Genomic DNA, 25,023 nt, shown 5'->3' with positions numbered 1-25,023 from the left:
TGAGAACTGGTGAAGAGTACCTCTAAATAACACTCTGCCTCCCACCTGTTTTCAAAAAATTCATCTGTTCCAGGGCACACAATTCCTCTGTAATGCTGGCTTTCCTCTGTCTCACCTTTGTGTGAGACTGTGCTTAATTTAAGTGTTTTAATTAGTTCCTAGGACTGCATCCATCTCTGAGAACATGCTGCCTCAATGCTTCCAGGTAAATACTGAAACATGTTTTGCATAATGATTCTGTATTTTTATTTCCGTCATCTCAATAAGGAAGTTAATTGGGCGGGAGGGGAGAGACTTGGCAGACAATAGTACACAACCATCTTCACCCAACTGACAACTGTGTTAATAGGCTTTTTAAAAAATGTGTTACACATCACCAGCTTGACATAGAACAGCTGTGTCCAGACAGAGAACACTAAAAAATACCACCTGGTAAATGATATATTCGTTATGGATAACAACTAGTCTTTGGAAGACCAGAGGCGTCACTTTTTCTGCTTTGTTTAAGATTGATGGCCATCTATTGAATGAGAATGTACTTTTCAATTGGAAGCATCTTATTCAGCTAATGAATACCTTTATCCTCATGTACAGCATAGGCAGAATTAGAAGGCAGAGGGTGTTCTTCAGTTACTGAAGTTCTCTGCACTACCAGTGCAGTTTGGGGGGACTGGTTTGGGGTATTTTTTCTTCAGTGGGCTTCTTTATGCCCCATCTGATAAGTTAAAATTTCCTTTTTGCAAGCAGGCTAATGCAAATTATCCTTTCTCTGTGGGGTATTGGTCATCAGTCAGAGTGACAAGGGACAAAATGGTCAAAATATTGCTGAAAAGGAATGTGAAGTTGATCTGAAACACAAAGGGCCTGATGATTTCCAATGAGTGTCCTCTCTTCATGACAGGACGCATACAGAATTTAATTCAGGACGACTTGCTTTTGTAGACTGTAGTGAACAACCACGATGCAAAAAGAGATTAAGCTGAAACCCCACTTTATGAAACCAGCAGACATGTGCTGACACTGAGCAGCAGCTAATCACAGCCAAATGTCCTTTGGTTGTGCAGCTTACACAAAATTCTCTTTTCTTATGCATAATATGGATCCTATTATTATTTCCCTCTTTCCTCTTGCATTCATATTTCCCCAGACTAGGGCAGCACTACTGTTATTTTCCCCTTTTGCCGTTGTCTGTACAGTTTCTATTGTATTGACTGCCTGGAGTGTCTTTCTTCTTACCTTCCTTCAACATGGGCTGCAAAGCAGCAAGCTGCTTGGCCTTTCTTTTCACTATTCATTTGTGAATTTGCATGCTTTGTAGTGCAAACTTTAATTGGAAACCACAGTCTTTTTTTTAAATGGCAAGTGTGAAAGAGAATCCATTTTCAATGCACTAGTTCTCCCTGTTTTAGAACCATGAGTGTTTTTCTAGTGACAGTGCATGGTCCATTAAGCAGCACATAAATGTTCTCCTATTTACTTCTCATTCTGAAAATGGAGGAAGGAAATAATACTCAGAAGAATAATTTTTCTTCCTAGAACTCCAGGATTTGCCAGTTTCCCTAGAGCTACTTTTTTCTCTTGGGAATAAATATATTGCATGTTATAGAGCCCAGATCCTTAATAACTATAATTAGCAATTCTTTTAATTAATTTTCAAGTAAAATTATATTTATAAATATGCAGCTTGTAAAGGACAAGGCTGATTTACATTAGTCATACTATTAGCTAGTATAATGTCACAATGGAATCACCTCAAGCCTTGAAAGTGTATTTTTATGTTTGCATGTGAAAGAGAATAAAAATAGAGCACCTTTAAGATCTATATTTGCAAAGACACCCATTCCAGCACTTATACTGCCTTTGCATTTCCTAGTGAAATATCATGGCCTTCTCTTAGGATGCACTATGTTTTCTGGTCTATATTAAAAGGGCCTTTTTATCTGTCTGCTGATTAACAGAACCGTAGTGCATAAAGACTCCAGGTAGGAAACATAACCTCACTTTTCAAGGCAATCAGAACTATTTAGATCTAATAAAACCAATCCAAAAGTGAGTAGGTGTTATAACTTACCTATGTTGTACTGGAAAACAGCAAAAAATAGCATAGGAAATGTGATCTTTCTTATGTGGAAAAGTGGGCATATCCATAGATAATGGGATAATTTCTTCACCTGGAGGCAAAAACTTTATTTTGCTATAAACTAAGAACAAACAAAGCAAAGCTTTATTCTAACCACATGTTGATGAATTTAAGTACAATGACCACCTTTACTGTGCCAGCATAATCAAGTTGTCATAATAAATTAGTAAATTCTAAAGAAACTTCTGAATCTTTGAATCAAAGTATTAGGAATCTTTATAAAGTATATAGGGGTATCTAGGGGAAGCTGTCTGGAGATGTGAGCCAGTCAGGAAAACATCTGGTACCAGATATGGAGACAAATGCACAGACCCTCACCTGTGCCATGGTAGATACCTGTGTGTTTGGGTGGTGTGGGTTTGGAGGAGATACAATAGCAATGTCTTCTTGATGAATACAACAGTGGTCTTTGCTCCTGTGTTTGCTCCCCAGTGTGGGATCACAACAGATTCTGGCAACATCTCAGATTTTAGAAGGTGGGCAAAAGTGGGAAAGGAGTGGTGTACTGAGGGATAAGGAAGCTCATTACACAGTTGACTAAATGGTTGCTGAGTTGCTCATTCTTATGAGCTGCATGGAGGTTGAGGGCTTAGTTTTAAAGGTGGGCAGGTACAGAGGAGCATGATGACCCAAGGCCAAGTATCTGGTTGTGGATGAGAGAGTACAAGGAGAGATCATAATCCAATCTTGGTGGCAGCCTAGGTGTGGGCACATCCTGCGCAAAGAGATGAAGTTGCCACAGTGATCAGATACCTTGCCCTAGACACTGCTCCTCCAGCAGCACATTCTCCAGCAGCTGTGCCCAACAACAGCCCCATCCCACTGCCATTGCTTCTGACCTTGCTGGAATGCAGTCATGAGGCTTGCCCACACCATGATTGGCAGGGCTATATCATACAATAATAGAAAATGTCTATCTTATTAATGATAATCTGGGATCTGTGATGTCTAATCTAGTCCACCAATACATGTGTGTATAATAGTTGACGTACATCATCTTTCAATTCTATTTCCTTTAAAAAAAAATATTTTTGGCTCTTGAACTTCACTCAGCACAGGCCACTGAAGGTGGTTTCTGAGTGGCACTGCTGCAACTGCCTCCTACCATTTGCAGTGGTTCATTTCCCTGCTCAGCTCTGCTCCCTAGAGAAAGGAGTGGATGCAGTATGTGTGGGTAGCCCATCAGCCGTGGGCCACACCTCTGGACAGAGCCATTTCTCGCCTATCTGCACTCACCAGGCTGCTGGGAAGCAAAGATCATCCTTCCTGTGCAAACAAACCTGCAGGAGTAAACACCATATCCTTGGCTCTTTGTGCTTGTGAGTCACTCCTTGTTGATGGGTGGCAGTTGCAAGTGTGGGATTGTAGAAAGGAAACTGCTTTGTTTCTGCTTTGCTTTTATTCCATGAGAAGAAAATAATTGTCATACTTAGCACTCTCAAAGCTCTGTACAAGCTAATCCTTGCAACATTCCCATGTGGTAGGGAAGTATAGTTAAACAGATTTCAAAATAGGTGGAAGCCAGGACATAAAGGGGTAAATCATCTACTCAGGACCTAAAGGTAAGTAAGGATCTGAATTCAGAAGAAGTATCTTATGTCAGACAAATTGGTAATGGACTAGACAATCTTCTTCTTAAGGCCTTTCTCAATCACCCAGTTCCAAAAAACAAGACAGTTAAAATAGTAAGGGTAGTAAGGCTGTGGATCCAACTGAAGCTTCAAAAACATTGCCTGCCCTCACCTTAGAGGAGGTTTGGGTCCACAGCATAGAGCACAGTACAGAGCTCAGCTTTATGCTGAGCTGCAAAAGATGCTGCAAAAAACTTACAGAGAACTAAATGTAAGGAAACTGCATCAAACAGCTTACATTTTTTTTTTCATTCTGTTTTTGCTTAATATATCACACTGGTTCAATAGGACCACCACTGTCCTTTACCTCTTGCCTCAGATCTCCTTTGCTGTTATTTCCTCCATTGTTAAAAATTTCTCCCAGCTACTTAACCTCTTCTCTAAGAAACCCTTTCTCAACATCACCCACCTCCTTTAAGTCACTTAACTGATCCCACCTGTGCCTATTTGCTCCTCTCACCATGTTCCCACTAGGGAAACATTCAGCTTCTTCACTGCCTGAGGCATCTTGTCAGGGTATCTTTCCACTTGTATTCCTACAAATAAGGTCAAATTGTCTAGGGAAAAAAAGGGGAAAGATTGTCAGTTTTGTCTGAAATTGTTACAAGAGGGAATTGGGAAATGCAAAGCAGACCATACTACATCCTAGGACAAAGTGGTGTGGCTTTACTTTTACCAGGGAAAAGGCAAGCAAAGTTGACAAAAAGAAACACTTGGCTATCTTGACCCATTTTAAATTAAAACTGATCATACCTGGTTTTGCAGCATGATTCTGCCTAAGGATGTCATTCCATTTTAGAATCACAGGCGATTCTTTTGACCTTACAATTATTTTGTGCAGTTTTGTTTACATATTTAATGCTAAAGGAGATTTATTTAAATTTAGTATATGCATGCAGAGTAATCTTGAGACATTGTAATAGACAAGAAGCATAAGGAAACACCAGGCAAATGTTAAAAGCCATTTTAGGATTACACAGAATTTCACTCAATGTTTTGGAGTTTCTCCCTTTTGTTATACGCTTAAGAATGACCACTTAATTCTTTAGAGGGCCAAAATATGTGATATATTAGTTATCTTTACAAAAATAATGTATATATGTGCTTGCATGCATAATTGTGCATCTGCATCTATATGTGTCCTTTTTTGTGTGGGGAGATAGATAGGCATGACATTTGTGGAAATCATTCTGTTTTCAAAGTCTACATTGTTAGTATTGAATAATTCATTCTAGAAACCTCTCCTTCAAAAAGAGTGAAGTAATTTATCTTTCAGTAAAGCTTTTTCAGCTTTCTCATTTAATTGTGAAATTGAAACATCTCTCTTTCCAGATATTATCCTGGCAAGAAATATCTGTTCACTAGTTCCCAGGCAAGCACCCTAAGCCTGAATCAAGAAATGGATTTGGCAGGAATGATTGGTAAGGAAAGGTTGATGTATCTTTGACAGCTGGATTACTGGTTTATACCTAGCTGAGTGTGTCAGCCACTAAATGACACACCTGATTGCCAAAGCATCAGTTTTCTTTGGCACTAAATTTAATTTTGCTAAGAAAAAATGAGATTCTGAGCACCGTCACAATTTACACTGTTTCAAGGAAACAGCATTGATGATTTTCACTTTCATTCTTTTCCATGTTTTCTCTCTGATCCAGTTTATTTGGCCTAGGTTTGCAAGGCCTTTGCAAATGGAAAACCAGAAAGGCTGAGGAAAATACTTCTGAGAAGTCGTAATTCAGAAGAAACTAACTTCCCAACTCCATCTGTGAACTGTTTCTCATTATAGAAAAATAATGGCATTCTAAATGTTAAAATCTCAGACTTCAGATACACATACCAGAACCTAAATAAAGGACAACTGCTCCAGGAAGAGTCCCAGGGGCAGCTATGAATAGGTCACTGGGAATATCTTGAACACATCAGCCCGAACATCCAACACAGAGCTGAGCTGAGCTGCAGAATGCCTGGCTGTTAACACCATGGGGTAAACCAGGGGGGCTGCCCATGGCTGAGGCACCTGTGGCAGCAGGAACAGCAGCACTGAGAGACAGGAGCGTGAGACAGAGCAGAGTTACAGAGAGGTGATGGTGGGACACACACAGCCCCCACAACTGCTGCCACAGTCAGGGGTCTGAATACAACCCATGGTATGAATGCAACCCCTGGTGCTCCAGTAACCTGAGGAAAAACAGCAGATTCCCACTGAAGGAACCAGCATGGAGAGAGAAAGAAAAACAGGTTGCTGGAAGGGGTGGGGAGGGAGGGCATCAGGAATGCCACAGTGATAAAGCAGAAAGATCAGAAAACTATGGCAATGAACCCACTGTGACAGCATGGAAGGGAGCTGGGAGCAAGTGGACAGCTTTTATCTAAGTAATTCAAAGTCAGGAAAGTTTAAAAAAATAAAAATAAGTGACTGGCCAAGTTTCAAGGCATTATTTCAAGCCCTCTATCAGATGTAGGTTATTCAAATAGTTCAAAGTTTCTTGCTCTGCCCCCCAGGTCACTCCTTGGATCTGCAGGCTGCTCCGTTCAGAGGGCTGCTCTTTATTCTCCAGATATCAAGTACTGAACAGAAAAACCTTTTGCCTAGTAAGGGCTATTTAATTGCAACATATCAGTGACAGATAAGCACCTACACAGATATTGCCACGCTTACAGCACTGTGTAAGAGTTAACTAATTGTGTTAAATAGTATTACCTCCATTTTGCACATGAGGGCATTGGCAGAAACAGGAAATACCACACCCAAGATGACAAAGCTCAAAGGGTTCAGAAGCCTTTTGACTGTATTACCTTCGCATTTTACAGATCTGTTTACTAAAAATACGGAACATTTTTATTTATGAAAGATGAGGATTAATAATTTACCTGGGCCATTAGACCCTTTGTACCTGGTGTACAGTAACATGCACTGTGAGTGTTTGAAGGTTTCACAGAGAATTGACAAAGCTGGAGCTGGCACACGATGCCTCAGGCCAGGACAGAGCCGTGGCTCCCAACAGGCAAAGGCACAGATGTTGGGGACACCTGCAGGGGGGCGTTAAAGGCAGGCAGAAAAAGTTAAAGTGTGGTTCCTCTTCCAGATAGCAATGGTGATGGCAGACTATGTCACTCGGTGATCTGTGCCATAGCAGGCTTAGCTGGGCCTGTCTGCTGGATAAAGAGGATTAGGAGTTTAAACGTGTAACACCCTTTTGCTTTCTTCTTCCACCTCTTACTGAAATGCATGCACAAGCCAGTAATGGTATCTATTTCCAGTTATTTGTGTTAAAAGTGCACTTGCGTCAACTGTATTGAAACAAACTGCTTTATTTCATTACCACATGCTTCTCCACCAATCAATTATATATTAGATCAAAATAACAGGGTTTTCTTCTGTTTTCTAATACATTTCGTTTGCTCAGGCCTTTGCTTTCCTGAAGCCTTAAACTACTTCAATACTGTAAATTACTTTTTTTTTTTTAATATATTAATTTGTGCATATGTGTGACAAATGACTCTGCAAAGGACATTTTTCTTAAGGAAAGTAAAATTCTAGCTTTTTTCTTCATTACTTCTTTTTTCATCATATTGAAAGCCTGATTTCAGTAAATGTTTAGCTACTTCCCTTCAGAAATTCCAGTTTCCTACAGCTTGAAATTTGCCACCTCACCTGAATTCAGCTCCTCCAAATCTGTCTGGTTTAAGTCATTTTTAAGTCCTAGGTACGTTCTAAAATCACTAGCTTTTTATAGACCTTCTTGAATATTCAAGGTTATGTTCCTTGCCCTCTAAACTCCAAAGAACAGATGCAGCAGAATTTTTTTTTGCATGTGGGCATTTTCATCAGGCTCATTCTTTCTCTATTCTCTGTGTAATTTTTTCCTCTCTTCCTGTTTACTTCTAAGGCTTATAAACATAGAGGTGAATGCTGACTCTTTGTATTCTAGCTTTAGTTAGCCAGCACTGACAGGCTGCTGAATCTATCTTGTGATGAGTCTGACACCATGATGGTGAGATAATAATTCAAATCATTATTTATGCATCACACAATGGAAAGAGGTGCTAGTGTGTAGTGTAAGAAAATGGGTGGGAAGGAAAGCAAACATCTTCCAAGCTCCAAAGTGTCTCAGCTGTGACTTTGAAGAAGCACATGAGACTGTACCTAACCTTTAGTAATGGCAGCACTTGTCTGACAGGTCTCTGTATTTCATCCTACACAGTAAATAGTGAGTTTGTGACTAAAACTTACTAACGTGTTGTGAGCTGCTGTGGGATTCTGGAGCTCTAAGCAGACCAACCTCAGATGGAAGTGAAGTTCATACTGTGCTTTGAAAATTACAGGTGCTGGCTAGTACTAAGCTGGGGAGGCTGGTTCTCATGGGAGGTTTTTGATGTTTATGTGTCTGCACATCCACACAAAGGGCCCCTCTCAGTATAAAACCAGACTATGACTGGTTACAAACCAGTGATTCAACCATGGAACTGGATGAATACAGAAGTAAATGTTTGTTTGCAGATTGTGATCAGATGGGGGGAAAAAAAAATAAAAGAGTACAAAATTTTTACCTGAATCTTAACAAAACAAATAACATCTACACTAAGAAAATTGTGGTGCATGACCACCCCTGATGATAGAATGACACAGTCACCTGAACTTTTTAGTTTCACAAATTATTTCAATGGAAATAATGGAAATGTGTCTGTGTTCATAATAATTTTCCTCTATGCTTGATTTTTAAAACTTAATTCATAGCGGCAGGAAATATGCCTAATTAAAAAAAAATATTAATTTATCTTTTATTATAAAGAAAAAATCATAATTAAAATCATAAGTAATTATAGCTTTTCCATCAGATACCCCTAATTATTAATGTTCTGTATTTTAAAAATGATACCCATTCCCTTCACCCAGTGTCTGCTTATGATATGCCAGAATATGAAAATGTGTAAATCTCAGCTGTTCAGTGTATATAAGAAGTGAGTAAACTCTCTAATACCCAGACAGAGAAATAACTCTGCTTTTAATAAGCTATGTACATGATGGAAGGAAGCTGCCTGAAAACAATGAAGTTCTTAAGCCTTGGCAACAGCATATTGATGTCCTGTACTAGTGACACATGCTTGCTGTTGTAGATGACAGTCTCCTTTCACCCTGGAAGAAAGTGGTCTTGAATTGAGGGGGTTTCTATGCAAAAGGAAAAACATGTTAGTTTTCAGTTTTTCCACCTACATATGTAGATATTTTAGAAGACTTACGCTGATCTTTGTACAAATGTTTGCCTTCCAAAAGCAGCTGAAGAACTGAGTAATCTTTGCTCAAGAAATTGGTCTGATCGTAATAAAGAGATATGGTGTTAAAGAAGAGCATGAATGGAGCTGTATCATAATTTGAAAATTAATGGACGAGTGAAAAAAAATTTGGCATCTAATTTTGTCTTTTCCATTCAAGCAGATAAAAGTTAATTTTAGGCCTTTTCAAAAAAAAGGTTGGTATTTTCTTGAAGTATTTTAATGGCTTGGACATACTATAATTTCCGTTAAACATCTCTGCAAGCAATTTAATTTTTAGCAAAAAACATTTCCTGTCCTCAAGTAAGGTTGCTCAGCAGAGTATGTGAAAATAGAAATTAACCAAGATTTAGGTGATTATGTGTAATACAGGTGTCCTTGCACATGGACATAAAAAAACATGAAGAAATGTTATGAATGAACCCTATTATGAGTGTCTATGAATGGTGTACGTGATGCAATTACTGCTAGATTTTTTCATCAGAACCATTAACATAATTTAATTCTCTCAAATTGGTCTATTTTCATGCACAGATTATCAGTGTCAAATATCCTTTTCATTTCAGAGAAGTTTGGCCCAGACAAATCTATCCATATATAAAATCAGATTTTCAATACTAAAGTGATTTTTATTGAATCGGGCATTTTTCAGAGAACAGTTCTGTTCCAACACTCACAGATATTTAAAACATAACACAAGAACCCTTCAAGTGTCTTGAATGTATATTTCAAGGCTTGGGCTGAAGGTGCCCAACCTCTTGTGTAACAGAGGATCTGAAGTGAGGAAAACGCTGGAAACAAATGCAATTAGCATTTGCTATTTGGATGGAAGTGTAGCTAAGTGAATGCAGCTTGTGGATGCTGAATTCCTGAGGAGCAGCAGTGAGAGCACAGGACTCTGAGCCCACAGAGGGAAATTAATTCTTCTGCTTTATTTGAGGATACTTGCAATTGAGAGGGAAAAACATCCACATAGCAGACCACCATAGCCCAGCAAAACAAGACTTACCAAATATAATGCAAGGGTCCAGATAAATAACAGCCATAAGAAATGAAGGATTACTATAAAATATGCAAGACATTATCCTGCTGCAGGTATTCTCCTGTTTCCACATGTCTGCTGCATCCCATAGTTACAAAATATGTCTCTCTATTTCCATGAACCCACTCATAAAGGTTTTTGCTTTGCTGATTTTTCAAGTTAATGATAGTCAAGGCACTTGGGAGAAAGATTTATGTCAGTGATGCACAGGTTCAGCAAATTGTCAAAGAGTTCTGCTGTGCAATTAATCATCTTTTCTCCATTACAATTCATAAGTGCCAAGCATATACACAAAACCATTTTTATAATATAGTTATCATGGATGCATAAGTAGTATATGAATCATATATAAAAAATAATAGAGAGTGCTAGCTACCACATGGATTTGTAAATCCTTCTCTGCATAAGACAGGCCCCAAATATTGTGGAGGCTGTCACATTTAACAATCATTTTTATGACACTACTTGAAGCAGATCTGCATCTCTGTTATGTCTGTGCTTCCTGGGCAGTTTCATTTACAGTTATGTACATTAAGTTTTTGGGGTTTTATAGAGGGAAGCATTCCTAGTTAAAAAGACAAAGAAAAAAAACAAAAGCAAAAACAAAAACAAAAAAAAAAACCCAAAACCACAAAACAAAACAAAAAACCAAACAAAACAAAATGCTAGGGCTACTGCTTGCCAGGAGCAGCCCTGAAAGAAGGAGATGAGCATGACCTTTCCTCAGTGGTTTTTAGAGGTACTTTGGCAACTCAAACTTGAGAACCAAAAGAAGCTTTCCTCCTCTTTCAGGGAGACGTAGTCTTATGGTCCAAGCCCCATAAGCAGAGTTCTGAGTGATAGATTCTTGGGTCAACTTAAGTCACCTGCCTGCCTCTGTTTCTCTCTCTTTTAAATATCCTCAGAGTCAAGCTCCTTGTTGCTCTACATCAGTACAGGCTCAGAATGCAGTTTCCTATGGAGTACAGTAATTTCATTATTATAAGCCGCAGGTCCGGATGTCGGCAACTGTCTTGGGCTACAATACAGAGTGTGATAAAAGGTATCTATTCTATCACCATCTGTTGAGGGTGGGGACAGTGATCCTTCTCTCCGCGGGAGATACTCTGCTAATGAGCCATCCATTGAAACCAGGTAGGGCATTGTTCTTTGTCTTTTCACAACCCATCCTTCCTCCAGAGAGTCATTTTCTGCTAATGGCCCGTTGAGTCCCACTGTGTGACTGATAAAATTACTGCATCCCATTGGAACTTGCTCCAGCCTGGGGGAAGAGCCCAACATTTCTTACCAAGATAAAACAGAGGTTTTGGGACACTAAGGGAGCCCCTTTCTCCACTGGACTCCAGAGGAAAACTGGATTTCTCCTCATCACCACTGGACCTCCACAGGGAAACTGCACCTTCTGCAGGAGCACTGCTTCAACTGAATCACATCTGTCACTGCAGGAGGATGCAGCCACCATTTAATGGGACTGCTACCAACACCCTGCCTGACAGGGTGTCAGGTTGTACTCTGACTTTGTCAGGGTTTGGAGTTTGTTTCTTTGTAGTATTGTATTTCTATTTTAATTTCCCCTAGTAAAAAACTGTTATTCCTAATTCCCATATCTTTGCCTGAAAGCCCCTTGATTTCAAAATTATAATAATTTGGAGGGAGGGAGTTTACATTCTCCATTTCAAAGAGAGGCTCCTGCCTTTCTCAGCAGACACCTGTCCTCCAAACTAAAACAGCAACTTTTTGTTCTTTGTCCGTATATAAGCCGCACCTGATTATAAGCCACACTTTGGGTTCAGATCAAAATTTTAGTCAAAATGGTGCAGCTTATAATCGTGAAATTACTGTATATTAATAAGTAAGACTGCAGACTGGATATCCCAGCATCCACAGAGGAATTCCAGGGGTAACAGACTCATCTCCAAAGGTGTTGGTGCTGGGAATGTTCACATCTTACTCTCTTCTCATCAGTTTCCCTCTTCAAGGTTTTCTGTGAGAACTATGCTCATTTTAGAAGTCACACCCTCAATAATCTGTTGCAGTTCTTACATGCAGTTTCTTTTCTGGAACTCAAGAAAAAATATCCATATTATTAGTGTTTACTACACCAATAACTTTTGGAAGTCAGTTTTATAATGTGTATACTACAACATTCCACTCAGATCAAAGAAAACAAACCTCTCTAATTGGGTTTTGAGATCAAATACTCCAAGCTTTACATTCACTGAGCTACATGTGGCTTAAATTATCTATATTGTACAATCCTGGACTGCATATTTTGTGCTATACAGTAAATAGAGAACATGTGGTTGGGAATGTGTCTGCCGTATGCACCAGTGCTCATAGTAACCAACAGGATCAGCGAAATGCACTGTCAAGAGCTTAATAAAAATTGATTGTGATTTCCAGAGTCAGACCTCATGTGGACAGACAACAATTCATTGGGGTCTGTGGGTGCTAAAAGCAATGTTGAACCTTTCAAGTGAGGCTTCAAACACAAGTAGACAAAGAATCGACACAGGACAGGGCAAATTCTTGCCTCTATCCTTAAGGTATTAAATTACTCTGAGCAGAACAGGTATCAGAATATGTGCATGCGTGGATATTTAAACTGCAGAAATCCACACCTCTTTACTTTAGCCTTTTTTTTGGTACAAGAAATAGTGTCCACACCTAGATATAGAAGGGGTTTTGTATTAATGCCAATATAATAAATTGATAGCATTCCTTTTTAATTTTTTTTTTTAGCTATTTCTGCTCCTTCGGAAACATCAATTTAGCCACAAATTTGCAAAGTCATTTTGAAATCCTCCAAAATAGCAATATTTAAAATATTACATGAAATTGTTGATTATTAAAGTAAGACAGAATGTAAAGCCTGGCACAGAGGGAATATATGAGTGCATTTAACAAGTTTTCTCACTTTCCAACACTTTTGGCACCAATAAACCTGAAGGCACACTTGCTAGAGAGCTGTCACTAACTTGTCTCACAGTAACAACCTTCACAGCTGACTACAGTGAAATCTTTTGTCAAAGCTTCTACTGACATGTGTTTCTTGATGCTGCACTGTTTAGAAAGAAGTGTAACAGCAACAGAAAGACTTGGCATGTTTCTGAAGAGGGAATGCAGAGGGGGATACACAGCTGTAACTGGACATCTGCTAGTGCAGCAGGGTAACATTAATGTGAGAGATAAATTCCTCATTTTCATGGTGCATTATGCAGGAATTAACCATACAACCAGCAATGCAAAAGGACAAAATAATATCCTAGGTCATGCTATCCATTCTGTGACATTAAAAATTAAAAAAAAAAAAAAAAGAGCAAACAAAAACCCCAAAGACCAGAAAATTGATGAAATCTTTCCTGGAAATAGCTTGTTTTTCATGTATTCTTATTTCTAAGCTAGCAAAAGCCTGGCAAATAGCAATTTTCCAGTACTTTCTGCAATTTGAGTTGGAGGAGGATATTATGTAGGAGGTTGGTATGTTTAAAAGAACTGCAGATGCACTCACCAGCAAGCAGGCTTGATTTTTCAGAATGCTCACTCCCAATATGTGCTGGTTTCAGTAGTGATGAAGGTGAAATAGCCGAGTATCCTACAACCAGCTGAGCACTTTGTGCCCTTGGACCTGAACTGAGACAGCACTTCAGCATTCCAGCAGAGCCTAAAGGATTCATGTGGAGAGAACAGAACTGACCAAAGCAAATACTCAACCACTTTCAGTAGTTAGGGATGTGCTGCTGGGCTGCAGTGTTAGTTTCACTTAATTCAACCTGCAGATGGCTTGTCACCTCAGCTGACAAGACTCTGATAAATCACCCTTCCAAGCCATGTGGACACACAAGAGTCAATAAAGGACTTCAGGATGGAAAGAAGGAAATGGTAGCTGTTTTCTGTGATTGTGCCAGTGGTGCCAAATGGGAGAGCAGTAAAATCAAATGGCATGGGCTGACTTGTGCCCTTGCTGTGTAAGGATCTCTCTCTGCATGTCCGACTGACTTCCTCCACACAGCACAGGGACTGGCCCAGCACCCCTTCTGGCTCTTTCTGGTTTCTAAAATGGTGTGAGGGCTCTGCTGCAGCCTGTCAGGGTGGCTGGAGCTGAGAGTTGTTAGTTGACTCAGGGTGTGATAGGAGAGCATATAGCTGCTAGAGACTTCTGGGGTGATGTTGAAGGACAGACTGGTCCATACAGCTTTTATTTGAGGAGCCTCAGAAGCACACTGTGACTATTGCCTTGAGACAGTTTTCTGGAGTGGTCCAAACCAGGGCCAGAGGGTGAGGTGACAGTTCAGCTACCTGAATGCTCACAGAGCCTATGCTCACACACTGCTTCACCTGCTTTTATTCCATAAATTTACTTCATTCAGTAAAGAGCTGAAGTACACCCTAAGTATCATTTAATGACTATGATACTAAATGAGGACAGAAGGGCTCTTCAGTGGCAGGCAGGTGGAAGCATTTGTAACTCAAGAATACAAGCAGACAGATATGGCTAAATGATGTAGCCTTTTTTCTGCCATTTGCTCACAAGGGATTTATTCTCTCTCTGGAAATGCTTACGTTAATGCATTATTTTTGTAATTCATCATTGTATGTATTTTCCATACTTCCTCTCCTATTTTATTTTGTTACCAAAGGTTACTTACATGGAAACAGAAATATTTTGAGGGTTTCTATTTAAATTTTTCTTTCTTCCTACGTCAGTTTTTTGCTTAAACTCTTCAGTTATCCAAGATGGACTGCTTCTGAGCAAGAGCATTTCTCACAGACAACTGTCCGACAAAGCACAGGATAGCTCAGCTGAGGCAGGGACGTTGACAGAGGAGAAGCTGAATGCTTGGCAACAGCAGAATCAATCCCCCTACCTGCTTGGCATTTCCTGCATGTGTCTCCCTTAGAGCTCAAGGAGCACTTGAAATTCAGAAGAATTTGTCCAGCTAATTTCAGCAGATATGAACTTCCCAGGAAGTCCAGACCCATTTGGGAGTCCTTTGTTTCATCTCCCTTCTGCTGCAGCTGGAGAGAGGCCAAAGCAACACACAGTCAGGTGGCAGATGTAGGGGAAGGAGATGGGAGAGAGAATCCACGAGTGTCTGCACATACCTGGATCTTCTCTCCAGAGAGTAAATTTATTTTTTGCATATTAGGCTCTTCCAACCTTGTTTGCTGCTCAGGTAGAGCTGCACCTTTAGCAAAGAACTGACTTTAGCAAAAAGACAAAAGAAATGGTAATGGTCTTTTCCTGACACCTGCCCCTTGGCTTGTATTGTGCCATATTAATTAACCCCATAGTAATATATGCATCTACTTTTCTTTACTCTTTTCTACAGCGAAGATTGAAAAGCACAGAGTGTGCTAGGTCAAATGCAGTTGGGAGCAAACAGCAGTGCAGATATGGATGGCATCCAGAAAAGCTGCAGGAGTCACACTCAGACCACCTACCTACCGTATGCGTCAAAGCTGCTGCAGAGTATAAATTCAAGGCACCAGCCTGCAGCTCCTACTGCCTGCTGTCCAGAGCTGCCTGCTGTAGGTCACTCTAGGCTAGGCTTCATGCAGGAAGGTTTCATACAACCCTCTGAATTTTTACTGGCATTGAATTTGTCTTAACTTTTATAAAAGGTTAAATACACTAAGCCTCCCTTTCTTTTCTCCAGTTGATCTTTTTATTTTACTGCTTTATTTCTTCTAACAGTGAAGAAATGAAAACACCCCTCAGTTTGATTTGTTTGCAAAAAGCAAAAAATATTTATTACAAGGTTTTTTATTTTTCTGTCAGCTAAACTGTAAGTGTCCCTTTAAATGTTTTCAATAGTAGTTTTTTAATCAAGCTACTTTTTTTTTAACTTGTAGAGGCTACTGCTTCAGTTTTAGAAGTGTGACTGTTTCTAATGTTTCTACCAGTAGTTTATTTTAGGAACTCTGAAGCATGAGAATGCTTCAGTGAGTCCTGCTACCTTTGTAGCCAAAGGGCTTATAAAAGACTTGATTTTAGTTGTACAAAAACTCCCATTACAGTCCATGGGAGGAGGAAAAGAAAATAAAAAGGAAAAAAGAAAAAAAAAGAAAAGAAGAAGAAAAGGAAGGTAAAAGGAAGGTAAAAGGAAAAGGGGAAAAAAAAAGTCCGAAAGAAAATTTTAAAAATTCATACCTCTATCAATTACAGAAATAGAAGAATGGCTGCTAGACTATCAACCAAAATTTTAGTTGACTAAAAGAGACCCATCATTTCAAAAAACTGGTCAGTGCAGCAGTTTTGGAAACAAAGATTAGGTAAAAAGGGGGTTGGTTGCTGAAGAAAGGCTTTGATTTAAAACAGTTGCACAAGATCTGACTGCAGCTTTTACATTCATGCATATAAATTTCATTAGAAATAAGTGATTTTGTAGGAAGAAGGAGTTCTAGGAAAGAGATGTGCAAAAGTCCCATGAAGATCCCGTATTTCTGAGATACTTGACTGAGGTTTTCTCTTTCGGTCTCTGGTGGATTTCAGCGGGACCAGAGAGTGCTAACATGTAGCTAATTTTCAGAAAACTCACATTTTCATCAGCTGAGAAAGACCAGAGGCCATGCTTGACTATTTCCACAAGAGTTTATTTCATGCGAAGGGGGTCAAGCACGGATGGATTCTCTCAACAAACAAAGGGCAGGCAGCTGTATTTATAGGTTCAGGGAGGATTCAAACTACAACCAATAGAAGTTTATACAAAGAAGAGCATCCAATCTAAATGAGAAGTTCAAAAGGTAACTGGCCAATTAAACATCCTAATTACTAACCAATTATCTTCCAAAGTGTTAGGAGAGTGACCAAATTCTTAAGGAATTTGGCTCAACCTTGGTATCTAGGATACCTTATCTATTATAGCAAGTTCCAGGGACCAGGGGAAGATGGCTTTGGAGAAATTGTATCATCCACACTTGACTACACACAGAGTAATTCCTCCTTAACATGTCTTTTGTTTCCTCACAGTACAAGGTAACAGTCCTAAACAGGATCAAGGCTGCTGTGAATGTAGGAAGATTGACATGGGATGCTTCATGCAGCAGCCATCCTGAGATTTGGAGGTCATACCAGATGATCCATTTTCTCTGTGTCCCTATCAAACATAGTTCAGAATTTCCAGAGCAGTTAGAGTTAGTACAAGCAGTACAATAAGACCAAGACAGACTTTCCACAAGCAAAAGGCTGTGCAGCAAATGCAAGAGTTTGTTTACTGCTGTTATTATTGGCTTACTGTCCATCTGGTTTTGACCCTACCTTCCTTCATACTCTTCCCTCTCCAATCTTCCCATAGATATTGGCTTGCTGACTGTACAGATTTATGCCTGGCCCTTGAGCTGTGTAATGAGAAGACACCTCTGTACCACGTTCTGGCCCTTCCCATATCTGTTCTGTCTGTGCTGTATCTTTCCATCCCTTTGAGCAGGGAAGTGCGAAGTAGAAAGGACAAATTAAGCTTCAGGAAAAACTCAGCACCCAAAAATGTGCCTGATTGTGTGTACTCAGTCTGGAGTTAACTCTTTAGCTATTTTTGCCTAACCTACCATGGTGTCTTCTGACCTCAGAAGCCCCAAACATACTGAAATAGTTAATCCTTGCTAAACCCAAATCTACCCAGCAGTAACATGAGCTGTTCAAGAAATGTTATGCGTTCAACCTCATCCACAATACTTTGCTTCAAATTTGAATACGAGCTAGTAAACATTCTAGAGTCAAATAAGCAGAAATTGCCAAAAGAAATTTTATAAATGGTATGTACTTTCATATTTGAATTTAATGGTTTCATTTCTAGTAGAAGAATTGATTATGCAGATTTGATTTATTGTTAGCTCAGCTCAATAGTATTGATTTAGGTATTGAGCATATGTGCCACTGCAGTTATTGTTTCCCTGAAATAATTTGTTTTGATGCATACACATTGATTACATTTTTACTGTTTTAATGATACCAGTCATTATGGTACTGGCATAACACATGCAAGCACAATATACTGGTCTTTATTTCCTGAGCCAGTGATACGTCATGACTCAGGGTTATCGTGCCTGCTTCTTACTGCTCCCTACCCTGAAAGCCAGCAGTAAGTATCCACTGTTACACTGACTTATTATTTTGGAAATCAAATGGAAATCACACATCCAGCACCAACCAGCAGGGAAAACAACTTGCAAGTATCAAATAACACAACTTTCTCCCCCTCTTGCAGGACACATCAAGTAAATAACACTTCAAAATCCCAGGTCTCCTCTGGTCTTTTGTGAAAATGTTCCCCTCCTGACCTGACTATTGCCAGGAATCTGTCCCCTGAACCTGCACATGTTGGTTATTCATGTCCCTTTGCCTTCTCAGAGGCTGGAAGGGAAATGTGATTTTTACAGACACTTGCACAGTGTTCTGGAGAGTAACAACAAACAAATTGTGAACTTTGGTATCTTTCCATTGTCCTCTTGTTATCATATCTATGAAGTGAGAGTACACAGCAGCTATGCCCACATTTGTGGGACAACTGAGAGGTATTATCTTAACAGATTGCCAGTTACTCTGTCTCTGGAAACTAGTATTGTTTGTACATGACCTAGAACTATTAGTTTTAGCATGAAGGGCAACCAGCTTGACCAGATATTCTTTGCCTTCTGATATTCTCACATCACCAGCTTTTGCAGCCACTTTCCTCACAAGGCAGGGAATCCTCAGATACTTTCTCTTTTGAGACAAGTCCCTGAACTGATGATCTTTGTGATATTCTGCATATGGCTTTCTGGTAAGCAGCTATGCCTTTTCCTTATTTAGATCAAGAGTACAAGGTTTGCTTAGGATTTGCTGGTTTCTCTTGGCAATATTTCAGACTTTTTTTTTCAAAATGGAATAACTTCCTCTTGCTTGTGTTATGCACCTGCCCTCAAATTTATTGCAAGCAGGTATTTGCCCTTGTTTTCTGACTCTCTGTGTGTTTTATCAGCTGCACCTTGACTGTTCTTAAGCACTTTTACTTTAAGGAACACAATCTTCACTGCAAACCTTCACTTCTACCTGTTCTGAACAACATCAAGTGCATTTCTTGCAGGGACTGCTTTGCTTTGATCTTTTTGCCAGTTCTAATGCTTTTAATTTGATCTGTAATTACTCCCTATAATAACTGTTTCAGTTCATGTGTCTCAGCTTTAATATAAGGGTGATTAAGTGCTCAGTGATCCTGCTTGGCAGCCACCTTCTAGAAAAGAAACATACCATTCCCTGACAACATTTTTACAGGAGTCCAAGTGTTCTTAAAGTCTACAATGATTTTAGGAATATATATCCTTCTTTGTGTTCCCAGGGTCTGAAGCATAGCCCACCACAAATACCCATGTGAAACACTCCTGGGTTTTACAGCTGTGCTTGCTTTGCAGTGCAACCACTTCTTCTTGATCTGCTTTCCTTAGTTTGTTTTTAAACACTAAAGGAGTGGTTGTGTAACACATGAGTGCTCATTTAGAGAGAACTGTATGTCCTGATTTTTCCAACTTTTGATGGGCAAAGATTGCTGAATGTTATGGCCATCTCACATGACACAGAAAACTCTACTGCCTTCTGTAACAATATTAAGTGCTATAGATGGAATACCATCATGAATTGAATTAATTCTAGTTTTCTGACTTTGTCAGAGCATGTTTCTAGAGTTGTAGTTAATACCTTACTTTTGACATAGAATAAATATTTGTAAGTTACAAATGGGACTTGAATTTATGCATCTTTTAGAAGATATACAGAGGTATAATTTAGGGACAAAAATTATTCTTATTTTTCTTTCCTTTTTTTCTGAAAAGGGTTTCATGTTTCAAAAACTGAAAGAGAAACACACTTTAAGGATGTTTTCCTTTTCAAGATATGAGAAAATAGAAAATTATTTTACTTTAAATTATTAATTAGAAACACATTTCAATCAAATATATATTTAAGCAAATCAAATATCTTTACGCAGAGCTATGCTGAATGTATAGATATACGTATTGATATGCATACATATTTTTTAAAAAATCACTTTGCATTCATAATCCTTCTAAGGCAGATCCCACTGGATTCACACTGACTCTTTACAGAGAAATAATTTTTCCAAAAGCTGTAAATCTTTTTGTAAACATTTTCAAACCCCATCAAAGGAAAAAGCTACACATTCTAACTTTGATACAGTCTTCTTTTTATTCTCCCTCCTCAGCTGCAGCTACTGATTCCCTCTGTTGATAAACCCATTTTTCAAACATGTCCAATGGAAATTAAAACAGACACTTATTTCAATATAGGTTTATGAGAGTGTGATAGGTCAAGACAAATAGATGTTAACAAGAAATAATGTTGAATTAATGATACCTGTTCTCATAGATGAGTTCCATGTTTGCCTCTCAGCAATCAGGAAAAAATTAATCACCTCTTATAAATTCTAGACATTTCTCCTTGTTCTTTTCAAAGGAAGGCAAGTCAGCATTTTTTGTTATTGAATTTTTTCATTGGTGCTAAATATTTCCCTCTGTGAAGACTGTACAGTAGGAAAGTTTTAAGTATAGCAATATGCAGTTGCACCTGCTGCTTGCCAGAATTATTTTATTACCTTTATCATTGGACTCAAGGACAACAGACACTGCTTTTGTGGGATTTCTCCCTATCATCCATCTCCACAGCCACATGACCTTCTCCATGTACGGTAGCAAATCCTTTCCCATACCCCACTGCAGTCAGGAGATGTCAGAGGTGCTGGAGTTGGCTTTGTTTGTACTCTTGACTCAAAGACATGGGGGCCTTTACAGGTTCTAGCAAATCAGAGGGAAGAGGGAAACTACATCCCAATGAACAAACACAGGTTTCAGTCTCTTCTTATGGAAAACAAAACACTGGAACTCAGAATCAGAGCCCACTTCAGCAATGGAGAAGGGACCATAAGAGGGGATCTTGTCACTTTGTTCAAATATCCTAAGGGCAGGTATAAAGAGGATGTGCCCAGACTGTTTTCAGTGGTGCCCACTGGCAGGACAAGGGGCAACAGGCACGAACTGGAACACAGAAACTTCCATGTGAAGATGAGGAAAACCTTTACTGTAAGTATAGCAGAGCACTGAACAGGATGCCCAGAGACGTTATGGAGTTTCCCTCTCCGGAGATATTCAAGAATTCATGTGGACACCATCCTGTGCAAACTACTCTATCAGTGGGCATTGGACTGGGTGGCACTAGAGGTCTCTTCCTCTTCCATTCTGTGATTCTGTGCATAATTGATTACATTCTGGAACACACATTATTTTTTAAGAGGCAATTAGATGGTAACTGCTGTGCTTCAAGGCCATCTCTTTGTTGTGTGTTCATACAGCTCTCAGCACAGCAAAATCCCACAACAGGATACAGTCTGCTGTGATGGACAGGTAATTGTTCTCTTAATGACAAGTGCCTGAATTGTCCCATTGGTGCTCCTCTGAATAAATACACAGATAATGTGCTGCTCCAGCCTTTCAGAGGCACAGTATCAAGGGTAGTCAGCACTTGAGAAAGGATTCCAAAATGTCCAAGAGGAAAAAGGAGTGTGGTAAAGTACATATGTGGGCCAATTAAAAGAGAGAGCAAAGATCATGTCTTGTTAGTCTTGGTTTTTACAAGCTTCTCGTAAGAGCAGGCATGATGACCACAGAGTTAGCACAGTATTGTAAAATAGTGGCACATATTTAATGTTTCCTGAGAAGAGCTCAAAGACCCAGCACAGGCTGATGTTTAGAGGAATCCTCAGTTAATCCTCAAATTTTACTTTTGCAGTAGCTGAGTAGAAATCTCATATCCATATCTTGGTGAACACCTGGATTTACAAAAGCAAAAATTTTACAAAAATTTTCTTGGGAACTTTCTGGTTGGGCAAACTTTCAGATCCTTCAAGCATGGATATGTCTAGTACTTTGAGTAGTTCTGCTCTTCATAAAATTCTATCTCCTACCATCAAATTTTTATAAGCTTTATAAAGCATATCTTCTCTTCAATGGAAAAAAGAGAAATCCCTTTTTCATAACTTCTGTGCTTCTGCAATCATTTTGTCCCAGACTCTTCCACATCACCTTCCCATTTATGGTCTGTTATTCAGAGTCACAAGGAACCTATTCACCTATTTTTGATACTAATGCAAAGCTTGTTTTCCCCACTTTTTATAACCTTCCTTCTTTCCACATCAGATTCAGGTTTCTTGCTTCTGTCTTTGAGGTCATATGATTGTGTCTTGTGGCCTGGTGTGTTAATGGGTTTTTTAAATTTTTTTCTCCATTTCCCACTTTTTCACTTTCTTAGCCTCCTTTCCATCTGCTCTTCAGCTTGTTCATATTATTTACTCATGTCTTTCAAATTATTTAAAATTCAGATGGATAGGAATTTTGTCTTCCTACAGTTGCAAACTGCTATTTACAGATGTTGATATAAAAATGTAAGTGTTAATTAATACTGTTTCCTATTCCTCACCTGCATAACCAAAGTCTTCTGTATTAGCAATATCAGTAAGTTTTGTTCCACCTCCAAGCAGCAAATAAATGTTAATCATGAAATATTTTTTGTTCTACAAGCCTTGCAGATTTTAACTTCTGAATTTGCCCTAAAGTGACACTCTACATTTTGAAATCAGCTTTGCCAAGTTGAAACTGTAATTGCATTCATATACAACCTGAATCAAGTTTCACTTGTCATTAATATTTTTATGTTCTAAAGTCATCCAAAGAATATGACTTTTCTGAGCAACCCAGCCACAGGTATCTTTCAAGTGGTCCTTAATAGCTATTCAAAATTTCCCAATTCCTCTTTTACAGTAGCTGTCTAATGTCAATGCATTATATTTAAAATGGAAATGGGTATGGGAAACAGCTACTTCTGTATAAAAACCCAGCAATTTTCTTGTTTGCAATGGTTGGTTTTAGAAGTTTTTCCCAAGTTCAAGCCAGTCTCTCAGAGAAATCTGAATATGTAGACATTTCCCAGTTAATAACTTTTGTGTACCTTTTTATAAATGTCTATAAACAGGCAAGTTTGAGGTAAGTTTACAGTGCGCCTGCAAGCATTCTTCTGAAACTTATGGACCCAGTCTGGGATTGCCCAACAACAAGAGAAATAGTCTTGCAGCTAAAATGACATCCCTAGCATTTTACTAGCTGTCTTTCTAAATCTATATTTGGTTAATACCTATGCCCTCTTGAAACTGGCAGGGAATTTTTTGAGTGGGCATTGTGCCACCCCAACAGATGGCCACAGGCGAAGGCATGCCAGAGAACCAGTATGTGCCTCATGTTTGAGTATTAAGCGATGGATTTCCATCCAAGAATGTCAAAATAGCAGTCAATGCAGAACATCTGAGCCTGTGGCTGAGGGGATAGGCTGACTATTCCTGCTCAGAGCTGGATTACCTTTCAAAATCCTGATTTCAAAAAAAAGAGAAACAACCTTCTCCAGCTGTGAAATTTTGGCACTAACAAATGAGGTAGAAGGAAAGAGAAGTATTTAATGAAATATTTTAACATCTTACTACACATTAAGCACCTGAAATATCTCCAAAATAAAAACAACCCTCTGAGGCATGGCTCAGGGAATTTCCAGGGAATAGCCTGACTGATGTCAGAAGCTGGAACTGCAGATTACCCATCCTGGTAGCCCATGTCTGCTTTTGGTCAAATAGCCCAGTCCTAACCAGGGTATGTCACACATCGTATCAATTCAATTTGGTAAAAACTGGTGAATAGCATTGTGTTTGTGCCAAGAAGGTTCTGTTCATTTCTTGTACTTCTCTATAATGGAAGTAAAGGCCTGGAAGGAGAGAAAAGAAAGGAACATAATGAGTAGTGTCAGCTGGATCAGGGTTCACATTTATTTCACAGAAGCATAGAAAACACTGAGCAGGAATGGATCAATGAGGATTATTGAGTCTAATCCTGGCCCTCACAGGACATCCCCAAGACTCACACCATGTGCCTGAGAGGATGGTCCAAACTATCCAAGGCTCTTTTATTGAACTTCTCAGGTTTGTGCTGTGACCACTTCCCTGGGGAGCCTGTTCAACGACTGATCATGCTCTGTGTGAAAAACATTGTTCCAGTAAATAAAGACATTGCTAGCAAACAAATTGTATGGTTCCAAGGATTATGTTGTGAAGGTAAAAGCTCATGCTGTTTAGGGAGAGAAATACTAAGAAATTTTGAAATAAATTCAGAAAATAACTTTTCAAGTCCTAGAAGAAGAATATTCAAAGTCAAATTGGTGGATAAGAGAAGATGCTGAGTACCAGAATGAGAAGAAGCTGACATTACCTACTGCAGACACTTTAGGTCACTGGGGAAGGGTGAGTAACACTTATCCTCTCAAGCTATCAACCCTGCATTTTGACTGGCCCATTTTGCCTGGTGTCTCTGACATTTTAGCCTACATCTGCACAGAAATGTCATGCTGATCTATTTATTTCAATCCAGTTGTGGCAGCTCAACTCTAATAAAATGTTCATTTTACTTTGCTCCCTAACTTGATCTAATTTCCTTGTTAATCACAGTGTCAATGAAGCTTTGTGATAATGCTTCTTAGATGCAAGTGCTTTCCTAAAAAAAAATAACAGTAATGGTTCACACAAAAAGCACTGTTTTGATTTTTCTTGCCCTTAGATGTACCATGGGTACCTAAAATTATGCTAAATCTGAGGTAGAAACTTAGATTGACAAACTGCCTGGTTGCCATTATTTTTGCCAATATAATTTCTGAACTCTTGAATCATTGTGAAAAATAACACTGAATGTCATCATCAGCACAATCATTGTTAAGACCTGGATAGAGCATTTAGGCCTTCTGAGAGCATTTTTATAATAACAAAAAACAGAGATAAAGGGTCACTTTTTCAGAACTAGCCTAAACAATTAAATAAGAGCAGGATTCAAGGTTTAAAACATAGGAGGAATATGGGGGG

Source organism: Catharus ustulatus, chromosome 2, assembly GCF_009819885.2.
Source record: "Catharus ustulatus isolate bCatUst1 chromosome 2, bCatUst1.pri.v2, whole genome shotgun sequence".
Classification (NCBI taxonomy): domain Eukaryota; kingdom Metazoa; phylum Chordata; class Aves; order Passeriformes; family Turdidae; genus Catharus; species Catharus ustulatus.
The sequence above is the reverse complement of the archived record's forward strand: the minus strand, read 5'-3'. Positions refer to the sequence as shown.